Source organism: Hibiscus syriacus, unplaced genomic scaffold (assembly GCF_006381635.1).
Source record: "Hibiscus syriacus cultivar Baekdansim isolate YM2019G1 unplaced genomic scaffold, ASM638163v2 tig00110621_pilon, whole genome shotgun sequence".
NCBI classification, from domain to species: domain Eukaryota; kingdom Viridiplantae; phylum Streptophyta; class Magnoliopsida; order Malvales; family Malvaceae; genus Hibiscus; species Hibiscus syriacus.
This window is the reverse complement of record NW_024062802.1, coordinates 1,748,188-1,757,922: the sequence shown is the minus strand read 5'-3', so window position 1 is coordinate 1,757,922 and position 9,735 is coordinate 1,748,188. Positions and strand designations below refer to the sequence as shown.

The 9,735-nt window shown below is 31.9% G+C and overlaps 1 pseudogene; it reads right to left on the bottom strand.

The window, feature by feature from the left end:
- Positions 1 to 2,009: 2,009 nt before the first annotated feature.
- Positions 2,010 to 3,493, bottom strand: LOC120136247 (annotated as a pseudogene).
- Positions 3,494 to 9,735: the final 6,242 nt, after the last annotated feature.

The following is a 9,735-nucleotide window of genomic DNA, read 5'->3' as shown; positions in this document are numbered from 1 at the left end:
GTCACATCAACGTGATATGAGTGGAACCGGTTGGGTTGATAAATTTAATCAACCACCACGTTTTAATTTTTAATGCAAAATAATTTTTTATATTAATATATTAAAATGTTAAATGATTTATCGGTATTTTTTAATTAATTCAACCGAATTATGTGGTTGATGTAAAATACAAATTATGCCGATGAAACATAAATGTTTAGCAAGTATGTATTTGGAATCATGAGGTACACGAAAGTGTGACATGAAACCATTTTTCAAGAAGTGCTACTTTGTATTTCAAATGAAAATAATAAAAACTCATCTTATTAAATATACTTATATATTTAAACAAAGATAGGTTATACAGTTATATTCATCTTAGATTTATATATAAAAAATTATATTAGTTTTAACACTTAACGTTAAAATAATTAATGTAAGTATTGAAATTTATTTTTGAATGCAAAATATATTGAGTCATTATATTGTTAATAATGCAAGAGATAATCATTTCGTTCTTATATTTTTTAAAAAAAAATCATTAATTTCTCCGTTATTTTCGGACATTCATCGTTCATCATTGGTCGTTATTTGCGGCAAGATCAGATTCAAAATATTCATATTTCATTCATTTTTTTCATCATATTAATTTTCTATTAAATTTACTTAAAATCGATGAAAATCAACCTAAAAATCAGAGAATGTTATAATTTCCTTCTACGATCGTCTGATGAAGCTAATTTTAATATATATTATTTATGGTGAGCAAAACTCGACTGGACTAGAAAAAAATAAAAAAAAATTAATTTCGAGTTATTTGAGTCAACTCGGATTATCAATTCAATTTTCCAGTTCGATTAGAGTTGGATTATTGAAATTTTGAGTTACTCGAAAAACCGAAAATTTAACTAAGTATTTTGGCATTTTTACGATTTAGTCCTTATTTCATTATTCCTTCAATTTCTCTTTATTTTAAGTCAATTTTTACCATTTAAACCGCATGCTCCTAAATGATTGTAGAATGCATATGTAATTTAAAATTCTCTTTTTTATAATAAGTTTTTTATTTTTCAATTTAGTCGTTCAATTTTTCATAATTTCTTTTTTTCTTCAATTCATAATGTATTTTAAGTTCGTTTTTCACCAAATTTGAATCACATTCTCATATGCAACTAAAGAATACCTATGTAACTTCAATTCTTTTTTTATTATTAAAAATGAACTCTCTTTTTTGTTTAGCCCCTTAACTTTGCATTTTACTCAATTTGATCTTTTGATTGCAATTGTTTGCAAATTCTTTCTATTTATCAATTCCTTTATACTCTCATCAATATTTTTACCCTCAAAATACTTTCTTTAAAACATAATATTATAAATATATTTTATAATTTTAGATTGAATTTGATATATTAAATATATCTTATATGGTTAGAGAAAGTCAAAAAATTAGAATCAATCCTTATCATAATACTATAAATAATTATAATAAATTTAGTATTGAAACTCGAATAACTCGACTCGACTCAAAAAAAATTCAAGTTTAGTTCAAGTTATAAAATACGATTCGTCAACTCAAATAACTCGAAATTTTTTGACTCGACTCGACTCGATTCAATCGAAAGCTCACCCCTAATATTATTCATCTTTTCAAAATAATATTTCTCAACATTACGATTTTCAAAATAATGTAACTAATCTATTAATTGATCAAGCCAAATTCGATATACAATAAAAGTTCATTATGGGAGCAACCTTATCAATTCAATTTACACCATTTACAACGTTAGAGTTTAAACCCTTATAATCTTATTTAATAAATATAATATTTCATTCCAGTAAACCAATTAAATATTGGTTGAGATAAATCAATTATTCAGTTCTATTTGTGGAGCTATGATGTGATTACTTTTAGGCATTTCAAATAATTTTGTATCAAAATAAGGGAAATAATGTTTTAATAAGCATGTTAATTTGTTTTAGGCCCACTCCAGAATGTAGGATTAGGGGAACAATACAATATTAATCAATGCTAGTTTAAGTTAGGCCCAAAACAATAAAGGCCTAAATCCATCCATTGATCAAAGGCATTAAGTAAACAAAAATGAGTATTTTAAGTGAAGAAATATTATACATAAATCAAATGAAATTGCCTAAAAACAATCCCTTAGTGAACTGGGTTTTCATCTCCAATCTTGTTTTCAGACAATCCCTGGATCAATGTTGTTTCTTCCATGCAACATAATTCACTGTCTTCGGCTTGTTTTGCAGATTCCAGAGCCAGAATCAGGCTTTCCAAACATGTCCGAGGATCCCCCGATGCAGATTTCGGCATCAAATGTTCAGCCACATCAGCTGGAGTTATTTTAACTTGATCCAACAAATCCCGAATCCTGGGAAACAAATCATATCGTTCAATCTGTCGATAGTTCTTAGCCAACACCTTGAATGCTTCAAATCCACAATACGATAAATTCAATATGCTTATCCATTCGACCTTTCCGGATCAAGGCTGGATCGAGTTTCTCGACAAAATTTGTCGTAAAAATAATCAATCTTTCACCCCCACAAGCCGACCAAAGCCCGTCGATAAAATTCAACAACCCCGAGAGTGTAACATGACTGGTTTTTGGTTCATCTTTGTTTCCCTTCTGCCTCGGATCTTTCATTTCTTCTTCTTCTTCGTGTTTCTCCTTTTTTTTCCTCCTCTGACCGGTTAAATCGAGTGAACAATCAATGTCTTCGATGACGATGATCGATTTACTCGATGTTTCAATCAGCAGTTTCCTCAGTTCGGTATTGTCTTTCACGGCGGTTAACTCGAGATCATAAATATCATACCCTAAAAGATTGGCCATTGCAGCAATCATGGTGGATTTACCAGTCCCCGGTGGACCGTAAAGAAGATAACCCCTCTTCCAAGCCCGATCGATTCTCGAATAAAACTCTTCCGATTCACTGAAAGTAACCAAATCTTCCATAATCTCCTTCTTCCTGTCCGGTTCCATTGCCAGTCTGAAAATCGGTGACCGGATAGAAAGAAAACGACTGCGTTTTGGCAATATGTTTGCCGGAAGCCCACCATAGCTTTACACCTTGAAATTCATCAGTAACTTCTTCGTTCTCGTCCATGCTGAGAACAAGAGACTGATTGTTCTTCACCATGTCGGCTTTGAGTCTCTTGGCTTGCAAAGAGGAAGTGGAGGTGAGGTAGTTTTCAATGGCGGAATAAGCCTCGCTCCTCATCAGACGTTCACCGGTGAAATCATTGAACGTAATCTGAATGTAGGGATAAACCAAAGTTAACAATCTCTGGGAGTATTTTTCGATGGAGCTCCGGAATTGGTAGGGGAAATATTGCTGGAAAATTGCCCAGATGAACATAAAAGTAGCAAAAATGGATCCTAGATGAGTAATCATCATGTTTGTAGGGGAATTTTTTTGGAAGAGGAGATGGGTGGTTAGGGTTTTATAGAAATGGATGGTTTATCATCATCTACTTAGTTCATGTGAAATAGTTCATAAATGGATGGTTTCCGGAAGTCGGCAAAACTAAGGAGGTGAATTTGACTTGACCAAACCTTCTAAGCTAAGGAAAAAAAAGACTTAATTTCACAACATATCACTAAATTATGATATATTTTGAATTGATTCTTAAATTTTTAAATATTCTTTATCGGTCCTAAACTATAATCCTATTATCTATCGTCTTTAAATCTTAAAACGTCTTATATCAATTCTCAAGTTTATCATTATCATTATTTTTTTCATTTTATTAATGTGTTGATAATTCTACTGATTTTTGGAGGTATTGAGAATTGAACATGTGATATTCTAAAAAAGTTAATCTATTTTTAGAAAGTCACGAGTTTAATTTTTAAGGACTTTCAATCATAAATTAACTTTTAAAATCAGTAGAGTTAAACGATGCGTTAACAAAAGAATCAAAATAGAATGATATGGGTAGTTTGAGGATTGATATGAGACATTTTAAAGTTTAAGAAATAATTTAAGATGGATCATAGTTTAGGATTGATATAGAATATTTTAACCCTTAGATATTAATTTAAAATAGAGTCATGATCATGGACAGGCGCAAAATTTTATGTTAGGGGACGACCTATAAAATTTTAGGAGAAAAAATATATATTATCAAAAGAAAATACAAATAAAAAATCTAAAATATGTAGGAATTTTAAATTTTTGGGGGATAATTGCCCCTACCCACTCTCTTTTGGTTCATCCTTGGTCATGGTTTAAAGATTGGCATAAAATATTCTAAAGTTTAATGACTAAATTGGAATGATGATAATAATTTGGGGACATATTATAAATTATCTCAAAAAATGATGTAATCGTCCTTGATGTCGGTATCTCTTACTGGAAAATATGTAGACTAAGTTTCTTCCTCTATAAGATTTTGTGTGCAACTTAAGCAATTGTGGGAAATAGGTAACTTACACCGATCCCTAAGTGGTCCAAGGTGATGTAGTCATGTTGATAGGATTTTTGTGAAATTAGTCGAATAATTTTATATCATTGTTGAAATTTATATTAACATAATCATCCAATGTTATTTTGTGTACACATTATTATTTGGCCAACATTGTTATTTCCCCCGGAAAGTTATGGCCGAAGTTAATATTGCACGATACTCATAGGCAGCACTAGCAAAGTTGTACTATCCAAGGTAATTCTAGGCTACGATTATTATTTAATAATAAAACAACTTTATTTAAAATTTAATTGCAAATAATATATATTTTAATAAAAATAGTTTTTATATAGTAAATTGAGCGTTTCTCATGTTAATATTCTGGGATACGATTATGATCCAATTAGGTGATTTCTAGATTGTTAAGATTAAGAATTCGATTAGTTGAAGCCTAAGGAAAAGGCTTGATGTTTTGGTTCGAAGGACAGTAGTGAGAAATAGGGGGACAAGGTTTATTGGTACAAATTCATCTAAAAAATAATATTTCTCTGTTTAGATTGATTTATAAAAAGTGAAAGCTTAAATAAAAAAGGAATATCTAGAAAATAAATAATAAAAATACACAAAAGGCCCGTAAATTACAAAATAAATGATACAACTAAAAGATTATCCCATCAGAGCTCGGATCTGTTGGGATGCCATTTGCCTTCCTAAGTTTGAAGGGGATTTAGGGATCAAGGATTTAAAAGTTTGGAACAATGTTTGCCTTGTTATGCTCATCAGAGCCATTTTGCAGAATGAGAGTTCAATTTGGGTGGCCTGGGTTCGGGCTTACATTCTGAGAAATGAGCTCTTCTGTCTCGGCCTCGCTTGTTGTGGGGCCTATGGTGTCTTCTGGGACTATTTGGGAGGCCATTCGGAGAAGGAGGGACAAGGTTAATTGGCATAGGTTGATTTAGCATGCCTTCCATATCCCTAGGCACTCCATGGTTACGTGGATGGCTATCTTGAACAGGTTGCCTACTCGAGATAGGTTGTGTGGCTTTGGGATGCAGGTGGACACGGGCTGTGTGTTGTGCGAGGGAGGGGTTGAGACTAGGGATCATGTCTTCTTTGACTGTGGTTTCTCCAAGGGGATTTGGAGAGGGGTGTTAACGATGTGTGGGTTGCAGAGAGGGGTGTTCTGTTGGCAGGTTGAATTCCGGCTGGCTGTGAGGAGCTTTAAGGGTAAGTCCCTGCTGTCTGTCATTCTGAAACTTGTGTGAAATTCCTTAATTTACCTTGTCTGGAGGGAGAGGAATATGAGGGTGTTTCAGGGGAGGGAGGGATTTGTCGGAGAGGATTAAAGAGGTGCTTAGGCCAAGGCTGTTGGGTAAGCCTATGAGCAGGGATAGTCATGTTAATCTTAATCTTTATTTGGGGTGGGACTTGGTTTAGTTTGTTGTTGATTTGAGTTGTATTGTGGTTCTGTTGTGTGTGGTGGCAGCCTGCTGCTTTCAGATAAATAAAATGCATTTATCCAAAAAAAAAAATCATTTTCAAGGTGTTAATTTGTTTTTCTCATACGGGTATGATACATCTTATAACTGCACCCAATACTTATTAATAGAATTCAATTATTTAATTAAATTAAGGGTAAAGTATAGTAATGGTCACTGAACATTTCTGAAGCTTGCATTTAGGTCCCCCAACTTTTAAAACTTGCAATACAGTCCCCCAACATTTATTCCGTTTGTAATATGGTCCCCCAACTTAAACCACCGTTAGAAATTAGGGTAAATTATATAAAAGATTATTAAACTTTTTAGACACTTGAATTTAGGTCCCCCAACTTTTAAAACTTGCAAAACAGTCCTCAATTTCATTCTAAACCCTAATTTCCAAAGTAATTCAATTTCATTCTAAACCCTAAATTCCAAAATAATTCAATTAAATTCAATTATGTCAGATTTATTATTATTTAATTTCATCTTATTTCATGTGATACGTATTTTTTATATAAATATAATAGTATAATTCTTATCTGTTGAAGAAATTTTTTAATTAAAAAAAGTAGTTAGGATATAGAAGAGGTTGAAAATAATTCGAATTCTAAATTTATAAAATGTTATTTTGACGTATAAATAAAAGTGTAAACTACTAGGTTGACAACTTAACTATCTAGCCCTTTTTACTTTTGTCATCGATCTTTTAAATTTATCAATCATACAACATAATTATTTAACTGTTTCAACTAAACCACTAGTCGTTATCAATTGATACAAATGATGAAGTGGCAGTTAAAAGGAATTGACATTATTATACATTCAGTCTTTATTATTTATATAATCAATTTGGTCCTAAATTAAATAGAATTTAATAAATTAATCATTTAATTAGGATCTGACATGTGTTAGCACATGATCATGACACGTGTCATTGGTGACACATGTCACCACCTAATTATTTATATATGCTATCAATTTGGTCCTAAATTAATAAAATTTAATAAATTAATCATTTAACCAGGATCTGACATGTGTTAACACATGATCATGATATATGTTTGGTGACACATGTCACCACCTAATTAGAAGAAATTAAGTTACAAGAAGTAAAATTGGGTCTTGGACAAACTCAAACCTGAGTCACGCAAATGAAAGATACAGGGTGGAGCCACTAAGCTAACACCATCGTTTGTGTTAAGAGATATACAATAATATACTAGTATGACAAATGCCAGAAAAAAAAGAAATAATGGAAAATGGAAATAATGAGATTTGAACTTCGGCAAAAAATTTGAAAGCAATAAATGATGGGAAAATATTATATTTTTTACAATAAAAATATTATATTTGATAAATTGTTTGATAGATTAATATATTTTTTAAATATTAGTTGATACAATATTTTAAAAGAATAAATTTAAGATTTATATATTTTTAAACTAAATTTAATAATTTATTTTTCATATTTATAATTCATGATTATATATAATCTTAAGTTGAGTATTTCTAATATAATTAATAATTTTAATTTCTTATTAAAATAAAATATTCAAAAAATATAAATGATTCATACATTAATATATGAATATATTTTTTATTTATACATCTAATATAAATATACATTTATATAAATATTTTTATTCGTATATTGAAATATTTTGATTAAAATATAAACATATTTTAAATACTAGTTTATACAATAAAAATAAAATATATCAAAAATATAAATGATTCATACATTTAAATATAAATTGAATCATTTATATTTTCTATAGAGAAAATAACCTCAGTGACCAAAAATCCCATATAATATACGATTTTAACCAACTTTTTCCGGATTTGCCAAAATGACCAATAAAATCGCAATGCGATCGCTAATTCGCAACGCGATCTCCATTATCGCAAATTCGCGTTGCATTTTCGCAATGCGATAGTTGAAAATCGCGTTGCGATGGTCTACAGTATCGTTGCGATTTTCCCAATTCGCAATGCGAATAAGTAAATCGCAACGCGAATTGGGAAAATCGCAATGCGAATAAGTAAATCGCAACGCGAATTGGGAAAATCGCAATGCGATACTGACTATCGCAATGCGATAATAAAAAATCGCAACGAGATACTTACTTTCGCAACGCGATACTGACTTTCGCAACGCGATAATACATAATCGCAATGCGATTTTCAAAGCGCCATTAGTATCCTGGCCAAGTATTTTATTTTTAAATTCCAAACATGAATATTAATATTTGGAACACTGAACTGTCCACAGTATATCCCGTAATCGCAACTCATAACCTAAACCTAAAATCACAACTCAGTCCCATCTCCATCTCTCACTCTCACCCATCTCCGACGAAATCCGTCCCCATATCCGGCGAAAAATCCGTCTATCTCCATCTCTCAGAGCCACCCTCACAATCAGAAATGGAAATCACCAAATCAACCAACGAGGGTTAGTTTTTTTAATTATTTTATTTTGAAATTTTTGCATTATTATTAGGTTTTTCATATTGAAATTGATGATAAGTTTACTGGTAATTTCAATAATAGATTAACCATTTCACTTAGATTGCTTATTAAATCAACCAAGAATCGCAACGCGAAATGCAATCGCAACGCGATTTTAGTTTCGCGTTGCGATTCTCTCGTAGCGATAGTCATTTTCGTGTTGCGATTTTCATTTTCAGAAACTATTCTTCTTCTGCAAATTGAAACTTGAATGAATTGCATTACTTCAACCAAAAAACAAGACAAATACGAAATTCACAGTGTTGCATATTTAAGTTTGAAGAATAAACTACTACTACTTATGTTTATTATTGTTTTTGGTATATCTTCACAGTGTAGTTTTTGGTATATCTAATTTAGTATGTTTATTGTTTTTGTAGAACTTTTATTCGGCTCAATTGACCTTGAGAAATAAAGTCAGCCTGGCCAAAACAATTGCGTCGAAGCTTTCACCTGCACAAGAAAAATGTTTGAGGATACATGCTTCGGGCCATGGCTGAAAGTACAACATCCCGGTGGAGATGCGATGTTGACACACCTTTTTCTTCAAACCATGACTAGCGATCTACCAGAGAATATACAACGTCGTGATGAAGAGATATGGTTTGATTTTCCACCGGCGTATACGTGTTTTGGGCGGGAGGAGTTTTGCTTAATCACCGATCTACGCTTCGGACACGATGATGTAGGTCGGTACACTAGACACATTACCCACCCATCATGGCTATCCCGGGTTTTTCCTGAGCTGGAGAGGCCGAGTCTACACGTAGAAGACCTAACAAGATTTTTGAATAATAAAGATGGTTTTACTCGGATGGATGACGTCGATGTTGTCCGAGTATGCCTTCTAATTCTTTTGCATGCCGGCTTTTTAGGCAGAGAGGCCAGACAACCTATTCCAAATGATCTAATCAAATTGTAGAAGACCTAAATGCGTGGAACCTGTTTCCGTGGGGCTCGTATTTATGGAAAGCTACATGGAATAAGTTATCATCTGCCTTGGATGATCGAAAAAGTTTGCATGGCGATGGTTCCAAATACACTTTGAAAGGCTTTATTTGGGCCTTTAAGGTAAGAATTTTTATATGATGTTTCCAAAATTATAAGTAATTATTTAACAATTACTAATGTTTGTTATTATATTGTTTGTAGATTTGGATATTTGAGGCCTTTCCCGCCATGAAGACATATGCAATAAAACTTCAAATGATATTCCCAGGGCTATTTCCTGGAAGAGGAAACGGACCTTGCAATGGGAAGATTTACTACGGTATACGACAATAAATAATGTAAGTTAACATAAATACTACCATATGTTTATAAACAAGT